Source organism: Somniosus microcephalus, chromosome 28 (assembly GCF_052327205.1).
Source record: "Somniosus microcephalus isolate GS21.2 chromosome 28, FLI_Smic_1.0, whole genome shotgun sequence".
NCBI lineage: Eukaryota > Metazoa > Chordata > Chondrichthyes > Squaliformes > Somniosidae > Somniosus > Somniosus microcephalus.
Window position 1 is genome coordinate 42,448,514 of NC_141014.1, and position 23,933 is coordinate 42,472,446.

A 23,933-nucleotide genomic window follows, 5' to 3' on the forward strand; every position below is an offset into this window, starting at 1 on the left:
ACTTTTAAATCCACAATCCTTGGTTGTTAAGAATTTCTATCTGGTATAAGACAGTAAGAGGCATTAACACAGGTTATCTTTCACTGGATAGAAGGATGATTTTTGTTTTGCGCATCTGAAGGATTTATTTATATTTTTATAAGACGGTGAATGTAAAATGGCGCATAACAAAATTTACTATAAAACTTGGCCGATAAACACATACTTTTTTGTCACCGTCTTTGATATTCTGAAGCTACTGTTCTGTTTGCAATTAAGGAATCTGGTTTGCAGACCAGAAATTCCAGCGCCACATGGTCTTTACATTAGTTGGATCAATCTCAACTAATGCTGGTAATGACTACCAGCTGAATCACGTATCGTGTAACGACTGCGCTGGTTACTCTACTGACCAATTTACCAAAATCTTCACTGAACTAACAGGAGGCAACATTTCAGACCTTCTGGAATGTGCTATAATTTTCCCACAATATAAATGTACCAGAGTCAGGATCAGCTATGGAAAGTGGATTAATTTAATTCATCATACTGCAGTTACAGCCTCCTAATCCAAAAGATTCACAGAAAATGTCCAGATAAGCTTCAATTAAAACGAACTACGTATGGACTCTGGGATATAATTAGTCCAAGTCCTCACCAGTCCCCTACTCAGTATGGAGTCAGCAGTGACAACACATTATAAATAGACCCAGCAGAGGCAGGCCTATGGTGTGATGTATTTAAACACGACAAGCTACTCGAGTTTAAAACCATCCAGGGGAAAACACAGACTTCCTGGAAAATGATCAAACACTATCCAGACAAGTACTCTTCGGAGCTTAATCAGAACACCACATAAGAACTTGAGTTTATTTTAACTATCATATAAAAGTACAGATAGTGACCGGCAAACAGGTTTGACGAGCAGCACAGCTTTTGCTGTTAGTATTTGTCACAACACAAGAAAAACTCAATTTGAATCATTGATTAAAATAAGTAACTACAGTTGCAACTATGTCTGGATGGAATTGCTGCCTCTAAAAGAGACACACACGACAATGTTCTCCCCTTCCCTCAGCAAGGTGCTGAAACTTGTGAGAATATGGCAACCCAGTGTTCCATACAATCCCTGTGGATTCAAACTTTCCACACAGTTTACCACAACAAAATTCACCACACCCCAATTTAAAAAGATCTGGGTACTACAACCTTGTCAGTAGATTTGTTAGACAACAGTTAAACTGCTTTATATAACTTATATGTAACTACAAAAGCTCACAGAGCTCCACAACTCACTAATGTACCTAAACATTTCAACAAACTACAACGGTCTACAAAAGCAAAATACTGCAGATGCTGGAAATCTGAAATAAAAATAGAAAATACTGGAAACACTCAGCAGGTCAGGCAGCATCTAGAGAGAGAAACAGAGTTAACGTTTCAGGTCGATGATCTTTTGACTGAACTATAACAGTCTTCCCACCAGCCGTTGCTGCTATGCTCATTTTTCTTCAATACCACGTGAACATTTTGTATGGAAACAACATCCTACATAGAAACACAGAAGATAGGAGCAGGAGTAGGTCATTCGGCCCCTCGAGCCTACTCCGCTCTGCTCTATGAATGCCCCAAACCACAACATAATTACATAACCTGCAGATAGCTTCTGTTACACAAGTGTTTAACTGTTCCACGATGGTAAAGGGGGTATGTAACCAAGTCATACAGACCAGAAGGTTTGATCTCCTCTGTGCTCAGCTAGCGAACCAGGACATTTTAAAAAATTCATTCATGGGATGTGGGTGTTGCTGGCAAGGCGATCATTTATTGCTCATCCCTAATTGCCCATCAGAAGGTGGTGGTGGGCCACCTTGAACCGCTGCAGTCCAGTTGGGGTTCTACAATTGGCCTTCGAGCCCGAGGCTGCAAGGGGCGGATGGAGTCAGCTTGGATTCCTGCTCCTGGTCTCGACCAACAGACTCTCGCTATAAAGTACATATGTGGGGGTGGACAGTGAGATTGGGATTGACTGTGATGCCCTCCATTGTTCCCAATACACATTCTCGGGTCACAAAATGGTCACTCGTGATGTACCAAAGGGCAACCATTGCCCGTGGAAGTGCATCTCGATCAAGAATCACTACCTTCAGGAGAGAAGAGGACATTGACAATTCACTACTTCCTACCTAAAAAAACCCAGGTGTAAATGTCAGCTAACGTTGGGATTCAAATCCAAGCCACCTCACCTGCAGGGAGCACATTCTCAAAGCTCTTGTTGGTATGGAGCAAGATGCAAAGCTCCTAAATAATGCTGCCCACTACTTTGCAGGTGTAGCGGTTTGAGTGCAAGACCATCATTATGAACATAGGAATATTAATGCTGTCCAACACAATATCTGTTACATTATTCTCTGGATTTGGTCACACTGGTAACCGTCCACCTATCAGCTGTAATTATGAGACAGCTGAAGAGTGCACATTTCCCGAAATTCATCTCGACGGCATGGGGAAATGTATCTTTAAAAGCCACTGATCACTGGGCTTAATTAATAATCTTACAGATGGTATTTAGAAAGATTGGCATACAAAACACAAACTAGAACAAGGAACAGGAGGAGGCCATTCAGTTAGATCCTGGCTGATCTGTACCCAACTTCACTGACCGGCCTTTGCTTCATATCCCTTCAATACCTTTACCTAACAAAAATCTCTCTCAGTTTAGAATTTTTCAATTGATCCCCAGCCTCAACAGCTTTTTGAGGGCGAGCGCTCCAGATTTCCACAGTCCTTTGGGTGATGGTGCTTCCTGACATCACCCTGAACTGCAGTGTTCTATTCAGTGCATAAACCCTATGTCTAGTGATCACTCTTGTACCTGCTCAGGACTTCAATATTTCTCCCATATCTTGGGGACTTGTTTTTATGCCCTACGCACTACCTGGATAAGGTACTCATTGCCTGATCGGTGATCCCTGTCTCAACGCTAGCTTCCAATCTTTCTCTGTTTTTTGTTTCTTATTTTATCAATACCACTATGGTCTGTGTTCCTTTGAAACTTACACTCCTCTTTCTCAAGCTGGAAATACACCACCCTACAGGCTTTTCCTCCTCCCTGCATTATCTCTTATTGAAATCAGGACCTGTACATCATCTTCTACTCTTAACTCCTCCTTTCCTGGAACCTCAAGACACCGTACCGCTTAGTCTACTCTTCCTCACCAACCACTAATTCCTAATTTACCTCATCCCTTTTAAACCATACAGGTGTCCTACACGATGCTCTTTGGCTCATTAATTTTCTCGATTACATTTTAAAAAATTGGCAGTACTCTTACCAGCGCTATATGCAAAGCTTTGTTAATTAGCTCACGCCCCCTGGAATTTTTTGCACCATGTGAATGTTCCAGTGCTGCACAGATGAAATCTTCCTCATTCACAGAATAAAGTGGACATTCCATCATCCCATGCAGTAGCCTCTATGCACTGCCCAAAATGGGTTTGCTTTCTGCTATGACAATACACTTATATGGACAAATCGACTCCGAAGTATATACTGGATGTGTAATGAGCAGTCATGAAATAGGACTTTCATTCCTGTAAGTGAGGCTGACCAGATAACTGAAACAATTTAATCTCCTGCACATTGCATAGCCACTCGTGAGGCTGACAAGTTATAATTCACAGCTGGCCATCACAGCCTATTTATAGCACACACAAGCTTGTTTATATAAAAAGTTATTTTCTTCGCAGCTTTCATTTAAATCCATGCTACACAGTGAACAAGACCAATTTACTGTACAGAGGTCTGCACAGGACTGAAGCAGAAAGGTGGGGCTGTTATAGAGACAGAGAGAAACAGAGGACAAGAAAAAACTTTCTCGAGAGGCGTTGTTAATACTGTTTCATAGCTGGGCCACCATGATGCTTTATATTATGTTAGTGCCGCCAACTCCCACATGTGGCACCTGTTCAATTGGCGGTCTCCCATCTCCCACCAGTTCCTGGAGCTCCTCAGCCCAGGCATTAAACACAGAATCGGATTCAGCTCTTGTGGCCTGACCAAAAAGTGAGAATCGCTGGCTGTTGCAGGCAGCATGACATCATTGCTTCAGACATGCAGTGGCTAATACCACAACCACTCACGCATGCTCAAATTCATTGGGTTTCCAATCAACTGATGTGCATAAACGTGGGCTAGCAAAGCAGTTAGCTCACTCTCCGATACCCGACTATATAATAGAGGTACACAAGAACAGACGTACAGCTGCCAACCCTCTTGGAGCAGTCAGAGCGTCTCCCAGAATGGAGAATTGGTCTTCTGGGCACTGCTGCTGGCAATCCGGGAGAAAGGTATTTTGCATTCCCAGTTTGCAATCGTGCAGTCTCTCTTCTCACAGGTCAGAGACGGGCCCGAACTGCAGCCAGGGAACTTTCAGTAATAAGTAATTCAATTTATCAAATCCCTGCTCCAATCTTAATAGAATTAGTTCTACGATTCTGGGGCTTAATGACAGGTGCCCCTGCCCAGAATGCACAGCTAGAATACAGCCCATCCATTGGAGGAAGCAGCACAGCAGGGGCTCTTCGTATGTCGGCTGGTGAATTTAGTAAAGCATAAAATTACAAAGGCACATCGATAAATTAAGTGATGGGCAAAACTGTGGCAAACGGATTTCAAATGTAGGCAAATGTGAGGGCATCCACTTTGGACCTAAAGAGGATCGAACAGGGTCCTTTCTAAATGGTGAAAAGCTAAAAACATGGAGGTCCAAAGAGACTCGGGGTCCAGATACATTGATCATTAAAATGCATGAACAGGTACAGAAAATAATCAAAAAGGCTAATGGAATGCTGGCCTTTATATCTAGAGGACTAGAATACAAGGGGGTAGAAGTTATGCTGCAGCTATACAAAACCCCAGTTAGACCACACCTGGAGCACTGAGTAGTTCTGGGCACCACACCTTAGGAAGGATATATTGGCCTTGGAGGGAGTGCAACGTAGGTTTTTTTAAAAATTTGTTTTATGGGATGTGGGCGTCATTGGCGAGGCCAGCATTTATTGCCCACCCTCTAATTGTCCTCGAGAAGGTGGTGGTGAGCCGCCTTCTTGAACCGCTGCAGTCTGTGTGGTGAAGGTACTCCCACAGTGCTGTTAGGGAGGGAGTTCCAGGATTTTGACCCAGCGACGATGAAGGCTCGGCCGATATACTTCTAAGTCAGGATGGTGTGTGACTTGGAGGGGAACTTGGAGGTGGTGGTGTTCCCATGCGCCTGCTGCCCTTGTCCTAGGTGGAAGAGGTCGCGGGTTTGAGAGGTGCTGCCAAAGAAGCCTTGGTGAGTTGCTGCAATGCATCTTGTAGATGGTACACCAGAATACCCGGACTTCAAGAATTAAATTACAAGGAGAGATTACACAAATTAGGGTTGTATTGCCTAGAATTTAGAAGGTTAAGGGGTGATCTGATTGAAGTTTTCAAGGTATTAAGGGAACAGATAGGATAGAGAAACTATTTCCGCTGGTTGGGGCTTCTAGGACTGGGGGCAGAGTCTAAAAATTAGAGCCAGGCCTTTCAGGAGTGAAATTAGGAAACACTTCTACACACAAAGGGTGGGAGAAGTTTGGAACTCTTTTCCGCAAACTGAAATTAATGCTAGGTCGTTAATTTTAAACCTGAGATTGATAAATTTTTATTAACCAAAGGTATTAAGGAATATGGGCCAAAGGCAGGTATATGGAGTTAGGTCACAGATCAGCCATGGTCTCATTGAATGGCGGAACAGGCTCAAGGGCCTACTCCTGTTCCTATGTTTTACTTCATTCAACAGCCAATCTGTTGCCAAGAGAATAAGTAGTCAGTTGAAATATTGCACATTAAAAAAAATGCATTGAACATACTTAATATAATGCCATAGGAAAATGGTACATTTCAAGAAAGAGAAATTCAAAATTGTCGAGGAGCATTTAAATTTACTCTTGGGAAAAAAGTTAGTTTTCTTCAGGAGACTGCTTAATGGCTTCAATGGGCAAATGAGCAAGCATTTAGAAAAGGTCAGACTGTTGTTCTTAGTGCCGTTAAATCTGAATGATAAAGCTGACTGCCTTCTCCCTGAGCCGCCTTCTGATGCCAGTGACCGACTCTGTGAAAGGTAGTTGTAGGGCAGAAAATACCCGCATTTGAAAGCACTGTTCTGTTGAAATTTGATTGGCAATTTACTGGGATGTTTTTCCACTTTTAAAAATCAGGATGTTATCTGCTGTGGCTCAGTGACTGCGCTCTCACCTCTGAGTCAGAAGGTTGTGGGTTCAAGTCCCACTCCAGGGACTTGAGCACAAAAATCTAGACTGGTACGGAGTGCTGCACGGTCAGAGGTGCCATCTTTCGGATGAGACGTTAAACCGAGGCCCCGTCTGCCCTCTCAGGTGGACGTAAAAGATCCATTGGCACTATTTCGAAGAGGAGCAGGAAAGGAATCCCTGGTGTCCTGGCCAATATTTATCCCCCAATCAACATCACTAAAAAAACAGCTTATCTGGTCATTATTGCATTGCTGTTTGTGGGAGCTTGCTGTGCGCATATTGGCTGCTGCGCTTCCTACATTACAACAGTGTCTACACTTCAAAAAATACCTCTGAAGTGCTTTGGGACGTCCAGTGTTTGTGAAAGGCACGATATAAATGCAAGTCTGTCTTTTATGTTAATCTTGCCACTTTTATTTTAGTGGTCACTAATACAAATGTTGCATGAATTTGGTCCACAGGAGGGGATTTCTTTCAGCCTTACCAGCAGAAATCTGGCCAATCAGGACTCACCTGCAATAACCAGTTTGCACTTCAAGTGGTTTGATGGCCACTTAACTATTGAAGTAATGGCCAAGAATGTTAATCCTGCTCTGAACAGCAGGAAATAAGTTAAGCGTAGCACTGAAATTGCACAGCATGATTAACTGACAACACTGTTTTTCTAATTTTGAAAGTCAATTTTAATATCTCAGGTGCTAGACCCCAAATGTTTACTAAAACAAAAGCCAATTAATGCAGATACTCGTTTTCCAGCATTTTCTGTTTTTATCCCGTGTTTACTCTCGTGTGTAATAACTGAGTTTTGGAATCAGAAATAAAGATTAAACTACAATCCAGGTTTTACAAATGATAATCATGTACCAGTGCCAGTTGCATTTAAAACTGTGGGGCAATAATGCAATAACATTTCCAAACGGCGGGCAGGTGTCATGTGATTTGGCATCACATGATCGGACCTCCAGGAATGTGTCACACAGAGTTGGCAACCCTACCCTGAGGAGCTCCCACTTCCCTGCCCGCCCCACAGGGAGCATCAAACAACCCCAGAACTCCTCAGACTGGCAATCACCAGCACAAACCTGCACGCTACCAGCCGACAATGCTGCATGCTTCCACATCAATACACTCATGGTGAGACTGCAGCAGTTCCAAGCCCCGCCTGTAATATTTACACAAGTGGTGTTTCAGGAGATGTGGATGCAAACAGATCTTTTTAATCTCTCTTAACTTTAATCTGTTTTTTTAAACGAGGTTAAAGAGACTTCAGTGGAAACAAGCTAGGCAGAGTTAATCATTAGATTAGTCTGAATCTTGCTAATAACCCAGTACCATGAAACCTTCCAGTTCCTTCCTAATGGGATTAAACTCACTGGCTGGTCAATAAGCAGGCAGATTACAGGAAGCTGTTCCACTGCCACACAATTCCACATTTAGCTGGGCTCCAAACTGATGCTCACTTTTCTGATCCCCTCTTTATATTATAGTGCTTTGGCAGTGATGCTGCAATAAATGAAGTGGTGTTATTGCTGGCAGAGGAACACAGAGCCACCTAAGGAGGTGGTTTTCTAAAGATCACCCACAGGCACATGTGGCAGCAGTGCCATCTCCAGTTTCTTCTAGCAAGAGAGGTTCAGCACTCGGACTGCCTCTCACTGGCCAGCAATGTGCTTTTTACACTGCCAGCTTATATAAAGCCCCTCCAGGGGTCAGCGTAGGCAATCGTAAGGTGCCTTTATACGGACAGGGTCATCAGCAGAAGTTGACTGGTACTCCCGATGCAAAATAAAGGAAGTGAATTATGCACCTCCAACATCAACACCTCCAAAAGCAGAGACTTGAGGCACAGAACATAAACCTCCTCTTACTACCCCCTCAGTCTGGCAATAAATGGGTACAGCAGAGAAGGGAGAGTGGCAGAAGCTGTGAATCTCTGCTTGAGGGCCACTCTCCGAGCCTCGACAACACTTACTTCACCTGTCAAATAAATTTTACACTCATCCAGGTGAAGGATGCAAGATGCACGAGCTGGGGAATGGAACCCTTCTCAATTCAGGCATGAACATCAGCATCAAGGCATCCCAGTTCAGCATCCAGAATAAAGCATCTACTCTGTCCCAACATGCCTCAGCCCCAACCTCAGAAGAACACCACTACTGCACTCATCTTCCACAGCAGCCATCACATGGCATCTGTGTGAGATTGCCAATTAATGCCAAATTAGAGACAATTTTGTGTTTCTAGCCCATACCAACTAGGAACTGGTTTGAGTGTGCCCCAAATCATTTCAGAGTGAAGGAGCCATTCATACCATCACTCCAGGCTGGATTGAACCCCAGTCACAAAGGTGAAATGTTAGTGTATAACATCACATCACCACATGCCACCCAGTTTCCAGTCATATTTTATAGAACTGAAATACATTTACCCAAAGCAGAAATGCAATAAATATAGCTTCCCATTTCCCCATCCAAGTGGACCATCAGTTGTTAAATAAACATAAGAATTAGGAGGAGTAGGCCATATGGCCCCTCGAGCCTGGTTTGAACTTGGAGATATAAACAGCATTCTTAGAGTCTGATAAGCACCAGGGCTATTGGATGAAACTGGCTTTCACAGACTTTTACTACGCAATGTTGTATACAAGCAATGCAAATTTCCAGTTCACTCATGGAGTTTGAATCTTTTGCCAGTATTAAAAACTAGAGGAGAATCTCTCAGATGTTTTTTGTTTTAAGGGGCTCCAAAGATAGTTGTCAATCACCCTTGATCAAAAACACAATGCTAATTGCAATTTATTTACACCAGAATCTCAACTATGTTAAGACCTTGGTAATGTATAATTCAATTTACAGTTTGATCAGCCGCTGTATCCTAAAGTTCCAGATCCAGCAATCTGCATGTTCTGGTTACCACAGACAATCCCTCCTATCCTCCATTTTGAAACCTAGTTAGGCAGGCCAGCTTCCATTTTAATTCTACCTATTTTAAAACTATTTTGAAATAAAGACAGAAATATCCCCCTCGTCATAGTCCATACACAGCATCTGCTAGCAGATGTCACTGGATAACAGAGAGGAGTAGGAACCCTGGTTGAGTTCTCCTTCTCACTAATCCAGTGTAGTGCAACCAACTCCAGCACCCCAACGAAAATCAGCTAAGACAAGGATTGGAGCCTGGGATCTTCCTATTCTGTACTTGCACAGGATAAGCCCAAAGTGGGGCAGCAGCGTATAGTATTTGAATCTGAAGGTTATTCTGTGTACAAATGGTGAAGAGATGCCTCAGGCAGTAGTCATGTCTGCCCAGCTGGCATGTTACAGCAGTGCACAACCTGTTCAACACTGCAATAAAATACAAGTCTTAGTTCATATACTAGCATGCCCAGATTACAAGTGTGAGCGCGATTACTGGTTAACTGAACTTTGAATGAAAGGGTCCTTACAAGTGGCATTCCCACACAAACAAGTTTACTTCAAAAGGCCACTAAGGAACTGCTTTGGATGAGTAAATGATTTCTCAGCTGATGTGCAATAATTCCCTCTGTTTTGCATTTTTAAACTTTTCTTCTTTGTTACTGACCAGAAATCAAACAAAGATTAACTGCCACTGAGCAGTTTTTTTTGGTAAATTACTAAACCATATGATCAAATCAAGTTCTGTGAGTTTTGTGATGTGCCCAGCCCAAACAATTACAAGCACGCCATGGAATGTAAGGCACACCTTGCTTTCTGGAACGCTTGCTGGCGTTGAAAATGTCTTTCCAATCAACCCATCCACTTAATAAAACCACTCTGAGCAGCAGAACTAGTTCATTCACATTAACAAAGAGGGTCGGGGTAAATTGAGATTGTTTCACTTTTATCGAATCAAAACCTCATCAGTGCTTCAGGTTAAAACAGGAATGATCAGTAAACACACGGATTGAAAAACACAAGCATGTAGCCACAGATTGCCAGTTCTGCCCCCTGATCCATGTGAATAGCAGAGCAAATAAATCACCATCAAAAGATGGAGAATGAAACCCAAATGTATTTTTATTAACTTTCAAACATGACAAAGAAAACCAAGTGGGCCAAAATGCTCATACCTTTTTTCCAAGTCTTTGTAAAATGTACCAGTTATGACCATTTCTCAAGTTGTCTTATAAAATGGATGTTTGCGCATTTCCTAATACTAAACCTATGGAACATCCTTAAGTTCTTGATTAAAAATTAAATGAAACATCTCTTTTCCCCCCCACTAACCCTCCTTTTCACACAAAGGGTAGTAGAAATCTGGAACTCTCCCCCCAAAAAGCTGTGGACGCTGGGGGTCAATTGAAATTTTCAAGACAGAGGTCATTCGATTTTTGTTGGGTAAGGGTATCGAGGGATATGGGGGTAAGGCGGGTAGATGGAGTCGAGGTGCAGATTAGCCATGATCTAACTGAATGGCAGAGCAGGCTCGAGGGGCTAAATGGCCTCCACCTGTTCCTATGGTGTTATATTCCCTGTTTTGCAAGCTCATTTTTTTTCAAACTTAGTATCAATCAGCAATCTCGGCAATAAACATAGACATCTCTTCAGATTCCCTCATGTCTGCCCCTGGGAGGCTAGAGTGGCTTAGGGCTGGTTTGTCCCTCCCTATGAGGGGGGATCACTACAGCTGTTCACTGCTGCCTTCCCGGTTCAGGACAGCTGGAATCAGGATTCCTAACCCTAATGCAGTAGAACACACTAAAAATGGCAAAAGGAAAAAAAAAAGCTCGGGACTAAACTGCAGAAAATGTAACAATGAATTAGCACAGTCCAGTGAGCACTCTGACAAAGTAGCAGGGCACGTGCTTGTGAACACAAGTCCCCAGGTGGCCAGGTTCCTGCTGCCAGTTGCGGTGTGCAGGGGAGGCAGCAGTGTACAGGGGAGGCAGCAGTGTACAGAGGTGAAGTGCTTCCCCCTCAGGGAGGGAGGAATCCACAGTATCTCTCCGAGCCACTCATGCCTCCCAGGGGAAGACTTGAGACAATCGAAGAGAAAAACTAAAAACACTGGGGGAGGGGGAAGAGGCTAGAAATTTTCATTTTTTTCCCTCTACAGGTACACATTTCTGTAAAGACATGCAACAAGGCTTGTGAAAAGAATTCTGTAAAATGTACAGGTGTTTTAATCCCAAACAGCACACTCAAGGCTAGAAATTACTTCTGCATCAGAAATCCCTACAATGCACAATACCTACTTTACAGCAACAATTTTTGATATCTACAGCAGAAAAACAACTCAATGGTGGCACCAAATTTATGCACAATTTCTGTGATTGCATACTAATTTCTGCTAACTACATTTTTGGTAATTTGCATCACTGATAATACTGTACCATCACAGTTTACAGATTGCCTGAACCAGAGACACTCACTGAAAGCTGTTTCATCTTTGCCATAAATTGCTTCAAACTTTGAGGAATCTTTCAGATCAAAAACAAACTCACCCAGAGATACATCATTTGCATTTTGAACGGATTTACACTCAATTACGGCAACCACAAAGTCATCCAACTATAGGCACACATGAAAGGTCGGTTGAAAGGTTTACTCTAGTTTCCTGTCTCGTTTTTAGGTGCAGCTCTCTCCCTTGCAACTCCCACCTCACCGGTGCTGTTGTGAGCAGCAGTTCAGCCTGAAGGGAATTTCTGACGGGCACAACAGCAGTTCACTCAACCTATGTGTGCTCTTTTTTGAAGAAAAGCAAAGATGGGTGGGGTTCAGAATCTGAGGTAAATCAACAGTTTAACGAAGAAATGTTTTTTAAAAAACTAATATACACACCAAGAGGGTGATTTTTGCCTCTCCGCCTCCACCCTCTTAAGTTTTCTTCTTTACCCCCCCTAAAGACTGCAATCCAATTCCTTAGCCACCAACTGCCCTCTGATACCTCATCCCAGTGGCTATTTTTCAAGTTATGAGCCTAGACTGTGAAGTAGATCAGCAGGCTATTCCCTTACTCACAGGGGCAGAGGTCAACTGCAGCATCCGCACTGCCAACCTAGCCGAGATCAGCCATATCAACACAGACCAGGAATCAAACACGGGACCTTCAGGTCTGGGGCTCAAGCTAGATACTGGCTGTACCCACTGCATCATCAGTTCTCAGTGGATTAAAGGCAGAATACCCAATACACACATTCTGATTCTGTTGGCCAATTCAGGGAGCTGTGGAAAGCAATGGAAACAAAAATAAAAGTGCAAAAAAATGGCAGCAAATCCACACATTTGTTAAAGAAGCGTAAAGATTTTTCCAGCTATGCATCTTTCAGGGGCTTTAAAAAACAGCATTACTGCAAGAATTCCAGACGTGCTTCAAACCCCATGTCGCAATCACCAAGGATGCCAACTTGCACCTTCTCAACGCCATCTCTGCCTTTACATTATGCACACAGCTGAAAGTGCCACTTCTGCTCAGTTTCTCTCTTTCCGAACTGCCTTCAGTATTTTCTACGTTTCAGACACGTATGTATTGGTCTAAATGAAAGCAGAATTCACTGTATTGGAGTGTCTTATACAAGGACACTAACACAATGAATTCTAGTGTAGGGATGAACAGCTTGCATTTGCGTAGTGCCTTCAACAAATAACCAGGTGGGCAAAACTGGCGATTTGAACTCAGTGCGATGTCAATGCCTCAGATAGCACACTCCGCCTATCTCAGGTCTCACCCAGAATTAAAAGGGCATCAACCCTCTGAAGTTACTGGGAAACCTTTTGATTTCAAAAGTACTTCATTGGCTGCAAAACACTTTGGGACATCCTGAGGTCATGAAAGGCGCAATAGAAATGCAAGTCTTTCTTTTTCAAAGCAAACAACTCATTTGTATTACGTACTTGCACAGGACTGTTGAAAATAGTATACAGCACTCCGATAACCAAATGTTTGAAATTCCCTCCCCAAAACTTTGATGCCCCATTTTTTCCCCAACAAAAAAAGGTACACATAACTCTCAGCAAGACACAGGCACATCACGCTGAAGGATTAGTTTCTGTCTACCTAGCATCAGTTCAGACTTGTTTTATACTACAGACTGCATTCATACTAAATTCAAAATTCATCCAATTACTCAGCACTCAAACTTTAATAACTGAAGGTTTCTGTTTTAGGAAAGTAACAATCAATTCCTCAAAACCAGTGACATATCGCAGTGTCCAACACCCAAACATGGGTAAAGATAGATTACCCAACAGCCATGGTCATCTTCATTCTTCAAATCTACTGCATCCGACCATACCGCAGGAGTTGAACAGGGGGCCGGAGAGGCAGTGTAACTGGCCCCAGTTAATGTTAGGAATGGGCTCGTCTGTGGTGCCTTCTACTGAACAATGTCAAGAATTACAGATGAGGCATATGGGCAAGGCAGTGAAGGGCAATGACAAGGAGAGGGGGGCTTTTTGTGCAATATTGCTCATTCGCATCTCAAATTGCTCCAACCGCTACCAGCAGCAGTGATGGACCTGTAACAGAGTATAGGTGTCAGCCTTATCTCAGTAGGTCACACTCTCACATCTGACTCAGAAGGTTGTGGGTTCAAGTCCAACTCCAGAGATTTGAGCACAAAATCTAGGCGGACACTCCCGGTGCAGTACTGAGGGAGTGCTGCATTGTCGGAAGTGCCTTCTTTCAGATGAGACATTAAACCAAGGCCCCATCTGCCCTCTCGGGGCAGTGTCGCTAGAAACAGATTATCTGGTCGTCATCATCACATTGCTGTTTGTGGGACTTGCGGTGCCCAAATTGGCTGCAGCACTTCATACAGTACGAAAGTGACTACACTTCAAAAGTACTTCATTGACTCAAAGTAGCAGCCTCGGGGGATAGGCAGCCCAGGGGTGGGGGCACAAAATACCCTTGGCTTCCTTTGAAACATCAAGCTTCAACCCCCACTGTTACCACCTTGGCAGCCTTTGCCCATTCACAACCCCTCACACTGCTTTTTGCATTGTTGGTCAGTGTCTGCCTTTACTTTTCCATCTTAAAGCACTTCAGGGTAAATTTTCTGCTTCTTCAACTTAGCAGAAAATAATAGGCTGGGTTGCACATTTTTCCATTTACCCTTTAGTGTACTATTAATGAGTGTGCCAACTTGTATAATCTCTAATAAACAAAATTTACCTCAAAACACAAGCTTCCACGTCTTTTCTAAAAAATACATAAGCCTCAAAAATGGTGGAGAAACTTTCAACTGAAATAAAGGGGAATGGCTAAAAAGAAATGCATTCTCGATAAACAATTTGTTTGTTCTCCTGTCAAAGGAACTACATTTGCTTTAATCACAGATGTTGTCCGTCTTTAAGCAGTCGATAACAGGAGAGAGCAATGAGAGAGTATTATTTTTTCAGTACCAGTTTGCAATATTTACAGTGCACATCCAAATAGGGATTTCTGCCATTCGCCCGTATATCCTAGAGAGCAAATTGCTGGTAACACGTTAGTCTTTTCATAACTAAATACCCAAAATGAAAAGTGTTAATGGAGTAAGCAGGAAATTTGGCAATCCCTCCCTCAAAACGTCACATCAACTTAACACAAGAACATTTAGAAAAATAGGTCATTCGGACCAATCTACTCAAACCAATTTAAATAAGCTTTTTTATATATTGCATATATCCATTTCTCTCCATAAACACACCCAAATTGTCACTCAAGTCTACTGATGCCTCCCATTTCAAGGGCTTTAACTGGTAACTTTCACAACAACTCACTCTTTGGATGAAGAAGTTCCAGCTGACTTCCCTATTTTTAACATGTCCCCTGATATTTGAAACATAGTTTTCCTCTAGATAATATGCTTTTGTGCGTCAAACTACTGAATCGGACCGTGCAGTAATAGAACTGCATCAAGTCTGAAATATGGCTGCATTAGCAAAATCTGAAATCATAAGGGGCTTTGGTGAAGACTGCACAATGCAAGAATTAGTGCGTTTTCTCGCTTGGCCTGGCAGGCTCAAAAAATGAACATCCTCCTAATGCGTCACCACTGCCCCTGGTCACCACTGCCCCTGGCTCCAGAAAATTCTGCCTGACCCTCATCTCTATTTTTACACCACTTTGATCACATTTCCTTTCTATTCACTTTCTACTTATTTTAATCTTTTTCCTTCTTGATCTGTACCCTTCCTAACAGATTATAGGAATGCAGTACAAAATGGTGAAATGCCAGTTTCTAAGGACCAGTTGCCACTCTTTTCTCCTGGTATCGGGGGGGGGGGGGGGCAACTGGAGTTCAAGTTCACGTGGTAACCTTTACCTCTTAGCATTAGAGTTACCAAGGTCTCAGAACAAGTTGCTAGCTACCATTTTTGCTAGCAAACGTTGAGAGACAGAGCGACAAAATTCTTTAACGATATATAATTAAATAAATTTATAATTTTCAATGCCAATGTCAGAGATTTGCCATTTGTGTATTTTTGGTGTAGATACGACACCCTTCCACAGAGACCAGGAAAGTCCCAGGTTCCATCCCTGGTCAGTGCGGAGTGAGCCAATCGCAGGCCAAATGGCAAATTCAGTCCTCAAAGTTAGGGACGGAAAGGGCAAAAAAGATCAAGTTTCCTGTTCCTGGTTATTACCTAGCAACCACTAATGGAAGCTCCTGCGTGTGGATGTTAGGTGAGGGCAGAATCTGGCTCTATGTGCCACTGGTCAAATGGTCTGCCAACACTCACTGTCAAGACAGCAGATGATCAGTAAGCACCCTTGAAACCTTATCCCCACATGGAGCAAAGGCTTGAGGAATGGACGGCAGAAAATTAAAAAGAAAAAATATTCCTGTAAAATCTTGATTTTGGAACAGTGAAGTTGTGAAACTCTAACTTCGGTAAGTACATATTACAGGAAGAGTGTTGCTGTACAGCAAGGTTGTATTTACACAGCATACAGCAGATTCATTAGTAAATGCAAGGCACCCGAGCCAAAGCAGTACAAGATGTTTTTGTCAAAGACCTTTTATTTGCAAGACAGTATTGCTGGCAAAATTTAGTACTGCGATAAAACTTTATTTACCAAGAAAATCTGCCGTGAGCATTCACTAAATAGCCCAACTTTTTGAAGGCAGCACTGTATTGGAGAATTGATTCCTGATGCAGTTCTGTGCTACCAGCTTCCAATCCCAGTGACGCAGAAACTGCTCCACATTAATAGTCACTGCTCGTGACTATTTAACTGCTCTGTGCCTGCCGGTATGATGCAGTCTGGATTCTTCAACAACTCCGCCAGCCAGTATCCAAATGAACATGGCCGCTTCCTCCTACAACAAACCATTTTATGATGATTAATTGCCACAGGCTTCAATTTTAAACATTTATTTTGCTGATCCCTGTTGCTTCCAGCGGCAGCAATGCTTTCTTGTTTATTGCTGACGGCGTTAACACCCATTGGTGATAAACCTGCAATATAAGTGAAACCTTGGACTGCCACGTACCAATAAGCAAAGAATTTGCCAGCACACCCTCATTTGCTCCACTGCTAAAAGTTACATGAATGCATTGGTCACAATACATCTGTGGACCTTGTGCCCTCCCCTTCTCCTCCCATTTCCTTCGACTCTCGGAACAGATTGCAGTACTTTTACCTCTTCCTGAAGTCAATTAAAGAGCAGATGGTTTGGATTCTATATTTAGAAACTGACCCATCTCCTAGCAGCTCTCAATGCTGAATACAATTAATGCTGCTTTGGTGTTCAGTGATTTATGAGGGGTTTAATATCACAACATACACTAAAGGTGAGTGTATGGCAGTGCGAACATAGACTGTTACATAGGTCATCACAGTAAATCACGTCACTTACTCTTTCTTTGAACCGTTTCCTCCCAAACCATTTTTATTCTTATCCAGGAACAGAACACTTTGGGCACTCAATCAGCATCAAGCATGCCGTCATCAGGGGCAAGGCCAAACACACCCTGCTGGAGCACTCCTTACTACACCCATAGTGACATTTGATCATTTTCCACATCAGCCATCCTCAGGCCTCTCTGAGCAAGACTGCCAATAGAAGGGTATTTTTGGGTTCATGTCCACTAGTTTCTAGATCAAGATTACCCAAACTCATTTCACATAGGACTTTGACATCCAGTGGATAGAGGCGACTCTCATCCCATGAGCTTGGGCTGAATTCGACCCCAGGTCCCAGAACCGAAAGGCCATTTACTCCCCTCAAAAACAGTTTTTGCAACGGAGGCAGCCAATCACACCCAAGGTGCTGAATTAACAACTAGGAATGATGACTAAATTGCAATTAAATAAAAGGTGAAAGCAAAGCCTCTGCATCCACAAAAAAGTGTGAACTTATTAGTGTGGGGGGAAGGAGGGAGAGGAAGCATGTGTAAAAGTTAATGCAAAGCAGCACAAACATCATTCTTTTACTGTCTGATTTTCTAAACTACTGGAGTAACTTATACCAATGTTCAGCAAACGATATTGATCAGTGCTTATTAATCTGCGTGTACACAAATCAACTTTAAACACAACGGCCATTTCCCTCAATGGGTCTGATCATGTGGTCATGTTACTGGACTAGTATTCCAGAGAATGAGCGTTCACATCTCACCAGAGCATGAATTGAATTCAGTTCAATCAAAAACTTGCACGAGTGGTCAGATTATTGTAAACAAAACCAACTGGTTCACGAATGTCCTTCAGGTTAGGGAAACTGCTGTCCTTACCCAACCTGGCCTGTATGTGACTGCAACTGCTCTCTGAAGTGGTCTAACAAGTCACTTATACTAGAAACAAAAGAAAGACTTGCATTTATACAGCCTTTCTTGACCTCGGGATGTCTCAAAGTGCTTTACAACCAGGGAAGTACTTTTGAATTGTAGTCACTTGTGGGAAATGCAGCAGCCAATTTGCACACAGCAAGGTCCCACAAAGAGCAATGAGATAAATGACCAGATTTATTTTTTAAGTGGTGTTGGTTGAGGGTTAAATATGGGCCAGGACACCGGGAGAACTCGTCTGCTCTTACTAAAACAGTGCAATGGGATCTTTTACATCCACCCGAGGGGGAAGGCGGGGGCTTAGTTTAAAGTCTTATCCAAAGGACGGCACCTCAGACAATGCAGCGCTCCTTCAGTTCTGCACTGGGAGGGTCAATCTGGATTTTGTGCTCAAGCCCTTGGAGTGAGACTTGAACCCACTTGAGTCAGAGGAGACTCCTACCACTGAGCCAAATGGACAGAATCTTCACATATGTTGAGACTTTAGCATGAAAACATTTGGTGCAAACAACCCATATTGTAGCTAATGCTCAACAGTGTAGTTAGATGAAAAATGGCCATTCACGTGCACATTTTGTAATTAACCTGAACACAGCCCTCAGATCAACAGCTTTGAAGTTTGGGGTGTTGAGGCTTGATCATCTTGCACTAATCCATTTCATTCTTGGCTCCTTCCTAAGCTGCTGTTATATAAACTGTGTGCATTTCTGTACCATAGGACGAGTTTTAGTACCTCCCATCCTATCTAGAGATACTGCATGTTCTAAATCCAACCCATTCCATTTACACATCTTTGCATCAGTCAAACTTGCTTGCCTTAACTGAACAGTCCTTGTTCTCAGACATTTAGATGAATGCACCACAATGTAGTAAAGTACTTTAACTAGGGGTGGGAAACCAGCCCCATCAAAAATAATACTGCTCGCATAGGCTGGGAACGTCCAAGTTACGGCCCACAAGTCACACGCAGCCCCCAATACAGACATCTCTGTTCACTTATGCTGATATTTATTTGTCTGAGGCTGAACCATACTGTTTGCAACCTGGGCGTCCCGTTTGACTCTTTGCTGAGCTTCCAACCCCATGTCCTCTCCATCACCAAGACCGCCTACTTCCACCTCCGTATTATTTTCCTACTCCGCCGCGCCTCAGCTCATCTGCTGTTGAACTCCACATCCATGCCTTTGTTACCTCTAGACACGACTATTCCAACGCTCTCCTGGCTGGTCTACCACCTTACAGCCTCTAAGCTTGAGCTCCTCCAAAACTCTGCTGCCCGTATCCTAACTTGCACCAAGCCCCATTCACCCATCATCCCGTGTTCGCTGACTTACACTGCCTCCCAGTCCGGCCTCACCGTGATTTTAAAAATTATCATCCCGGTTTTCAAATCCCTCCAGGGCCTCACTCCTCCCTATCTCTATAACATCCTCCAGAATGCAAATTTCTGAGATCTCAGCACTCATCCAATTCTGGCCTTTTGCGCAGCCCCGATTTACTTCACCATTGGCATAAAGTCCTGCCATCGACTGTCTTGCCCTACTGAACAAGATGGAATAATAGAGATGGCATAGGAACTGAACGAGCAACAGCATTATAGAACAGGTTATTAGTGCTGTAATCAAAGGGACTTCCATTTTGTGGGGAAGTACTGAGATTCCTATTTGTCCAATCCGAAACTAGGGTCCTAAATCTAAACAAAGGAAACTACGATAGTATGAGGAGTGCGTTGGCTATGATAGATTGGGGAGCTTCATTAAAAGGCATGCCGGTGGATAGGCAATGGCTAACATTTAAGGAACGAATGCATGAATTGCAACAGGTATACATTCCTTTCTGGCACAAAAACACAAAAGGAAAAGCGACCCAACCATGGCTAACAAAAGAAATTAAGGATAGTATTAGAGCCAAAAGAGTCATATAAAGTTGCCAGAAAAAAAATAGCAAAAGCCTGAGGATTGGGAGCAGTTTAGAGTTCAGCAAAAAAGGACCAAGAGATTGATTAGATGGGGAAAAACAGAGTACGAGAGTAAACTTGCAAGGAACATAAAAGCGGACTGCAAAAGCTTCTACAGGTATGTAAAAAGAAAAAGATTAGTGAAGACAAATGTAGGTCCCTTACAGTCAGAAACGGGAGAATTTATAATGGGGAACAAGGAAATGCCAGAGCAATTAAACAAATACTTTGGTTCTGGCTTCACGGAAGAGGACACAAATAACTTCCCAGAAATGCAAGGGAACCAAGGGTCTAGTGAGAAGGAGGAGGCATTAAAGGAAATTAGTATTAGTAAAAAATAGTGCTGGAGAAATTAAAATGGGACTGAAAGCTGATAAATCCCCAGGGCCTGATAATCTGCATCCCAGAGTACTAAAAGAGGTAGCCATGGAAATAATGGATGCATTGATTGTCATCACAGAAACCCCACAGTGCAGATAGAGGCCATTTCGGCCCATCGAGCCTGCACCGACACATATCCCACCCGATCCCCGTAACCCCTACACCAACACATATCCCACCCTATCCCCGTAACCCCACGTATTTAATTCCCCCTAACACTAAGGGTCAATTTATCATAGCCAATCAACCTAACCTGCACAGCTTTGGACTGTGGGAGGAAACCGGAGCACCCGGAGTAAACCCACGCAAACACGGGGAGAATGTGCAAACTCCACACAGTCTCATCTTCCAAAATTCTAGATTATGGAACAGTTCCTGCAGATTGGAGGGTGGCAAATGTAACCCCACTATTTAAAAAAGGGAGACAGCAAACAGGGAACTGCAGACCGTTACACTGTTAGCCTAACATCAGTACAGGAAACTTTGTGCTATCCGGAGGTGAGCTATCCGGCAATCTGGAGCCACTGGCAAAAATCAGCAGCCGTTTTTATTCTTTTTGTTTGTTTTTTTTGCTTTGTTTGAACAGTCAAGCTGTGCAAGGTCTGTAGCTATAGCAACAGCTTCAGCTACAGAGCTTTAGGGCCACACCTGAGTGTTTAGAAGCTGTTGCTAAGCAACAGTGTTTGTTGTCAAATACGGAGATAAGAATCTCCGTATCTCTCAACATTAACTCTGGAGAGTACGGCAGTTTTGAGGCAACGGCAGCAGCTCGGTCCGGTGGGTGCCGGATAGCACAAAGTTTCCTGTAGTAGGGCAAATGCTAGAGTCTATTATTAAGGATGTGATAACAGGACAATTAGAAAATATAACGGGATTAGACAAAGTCAACATGGATTTATGAAAGGGAAATTGTGTTTGACAAACCTACTGGAGTTTTTTGAGGATGTAACTGATAGAATAGATAAGGAAGAACCAGTGGATGCGGTGTATTTGGATTTTCAGAAGGCCTTTGATAAAGTCCCACATAAGAGGTTAGTGTGCAAAATTAAAGCACATGGGATTGGGGGTAATATACTAGCATGGATTGAAAATTGGTTAACAGACAGGAAACAGAGAGTAGGAGCAAATGGGTCTTTTTCGGGGTGGCAGGCGGTGATTAGTGGGGTACCGCAGGGATCAGTGCTTGGGCCCCAGCTATTCACAATATATATCAATGATTTAGATGAGGGAACCAAATGTAATATTTCCAAGTTTGCTGACAACACAAAACTAGGTGGGGTTGTGAGGAGGATGCAAAGAGGCTTCAAGGCGATTTAGACAAGTTGAATGAGTGGGCAAATACATGACAGATGCAGCATAATGTGGATAAATGTGAAGTTATCCACTTTGGCAGGAAAAACAAAGGCAGAGTATTATTTAAATGGTGATCGATTGGGAAATGCTGATGTACAAAGGGACCTGGGTGTCCTTGTACACCAGTCACTGAAAGCAAACATGCAGGTGCAGCAAGCAGTTTGGAAGGCAAATGGTATGTTGGCCTTCATTGCAAGAGGATTTGAGTACAGGAGCAAGGATGCCTTACTACAGTTATACAGGGCCTTGGTGAGACCACACCTGGAGTACTGTGTGCAGTTTTGGTCTCCTTACCCAAGAAAGGATATACTTGCCATAGAGGGAGTGCAGCGAAGGTTCACCAGACTGATTCCTAGGATGGCAGGATTGTCGTATGAGGAGAGATTGGGTTGACTAGGCCTGTATTCACTAGAGTTTAGAAGAATGAGGGGTGATCTCATTGAAACGTATAAAATTCTGACAGGCCTAGACAGACTGGATATGGGGAGGATGTTTCCCCTGGCTGGGGGGGGCTATAACGAGAGGTCACAGTCTCAGAATACAGGGTAGGCCATTTAGGACTGAGATGAGGAGAAATTTCTTCACTCAGAGGGTGGTGAACCTGTGGAATTCTCTACCACAGAAGGCTGTGGAGGCCAAGTCACTGACTATATTTAAGAAGGAGATAGATAGATTTCTAGACACAAATGGCATCAAGGGGTATGGGGATAGAGCAGGAATATGGTATTGAGATAGAGGATCAGCCATGATCATATTGAATGGCGAAGCGGGCTACTCCTGCTCCTATTTTTCTATGTGTCTTTTATAAGGCAGTCTCAATTAGACTGGTCACAGCACATTTTTCAACCAGGAAGAAAATCGATTTGATTAAAAAATGCCACAAAAGGTCCATTTCCAGACAGACGCCATTACAAGAGACAATAAGAGTCCCTGAAACTTTCCGTACTGGCTGGGACCCATGCACTGCCTGGTAATGAACTTCTCAAATGATGTTGGTTTGCTAGAACTGGCATTCCAAAGTCAAAAGGATGCCGATCCCTTCTTACTGTCGAACAGCTGGCTAGAGACCGACCGAAAACCATCAGCTGTGTCTGTCTCTGTATGGTCTCCCCCCTGGCTGGAAACCGTAGGCATTCGAGGCTTTTATTTGGCAGGTCTCCATGACATTGCTTTACAATAGGCACAAATTAAAATATTTCCTCTCGGGAAAAGGACTTCAAAAAAACTCCTTTTTTTGGCAAAGTGAGAAAAGTACATTATACACACTCTCCTCTTTAACACTACAATCCTCCCTCAATCAGAAACATTCTACCAGGTTCGCACAGGCCTGGATTATTTTCTGTACAGGTTCTTTTTATGTGAATTTGAGAGGAGTGTCAATACTGGCAACAGAATACTTTTTCATTTTGGGATCCTGATGCAACATCAAGCATTCCAAATCAGGGATGGACAAGCCAGATGCACAGCAAAGCTCCCTCGGAAGTGTAAATAAATGTTAAAACCATGGGACCATGCACTGTTAAGGCCTGATGAATGGAAAAGTGTGATCTTACACTTAATTCACTGTTCCATTATGAAGAACATTCCATCAGCACACTATTTTCTTTGAAATTCATATGTAGCTCAGCAGATCAAAGATTCTGCTTCAGGAAGATAGTTTAGGACAGGATTGAAGAACACTGAAGTGAATGTAGAACATTCGAACTCCAAGGGCTGCTCCACACAATATAAATTTAATAAGCAGAGAACTACAGAAGTAACAGATGAAAGTGGAACAGCATGTAGTCAATTTCTTTCTCACCATTAAAACATTCTTTTTGTAGGAAAATATTCATCAGATTTATAGTTTTATAAATGAATCCACCAGCCTTAAAAAAATGCCATCTCCTTTACTGACTGTTGGGTTATTGGTGTAAAATTATGAACATTTTATTGTCTCATTGAATCCATTGTGTCCCCTAATGTATTCTCCCAAAAGAAAATGCTAATAAACCTTGCACCCTGCCTAGCTCAAGAGCACAAATTCCCATCAATAATGCAGAGTCTCAGCCAGGCGATCTGGAGGAGCCAACAAGCAAAGTTTAGCCAATTCCCGACAGAAAGAAAAGTAAGCCCAGCTGCTCAGGGAAGATCTCCAGTCAGCCGGTTGCACAGTGGCACTAGTCAAGGCCTGGGGGGCAATGCATCTGCTGCATGGGAACAGTGGAATGAAAGCAGAGCCA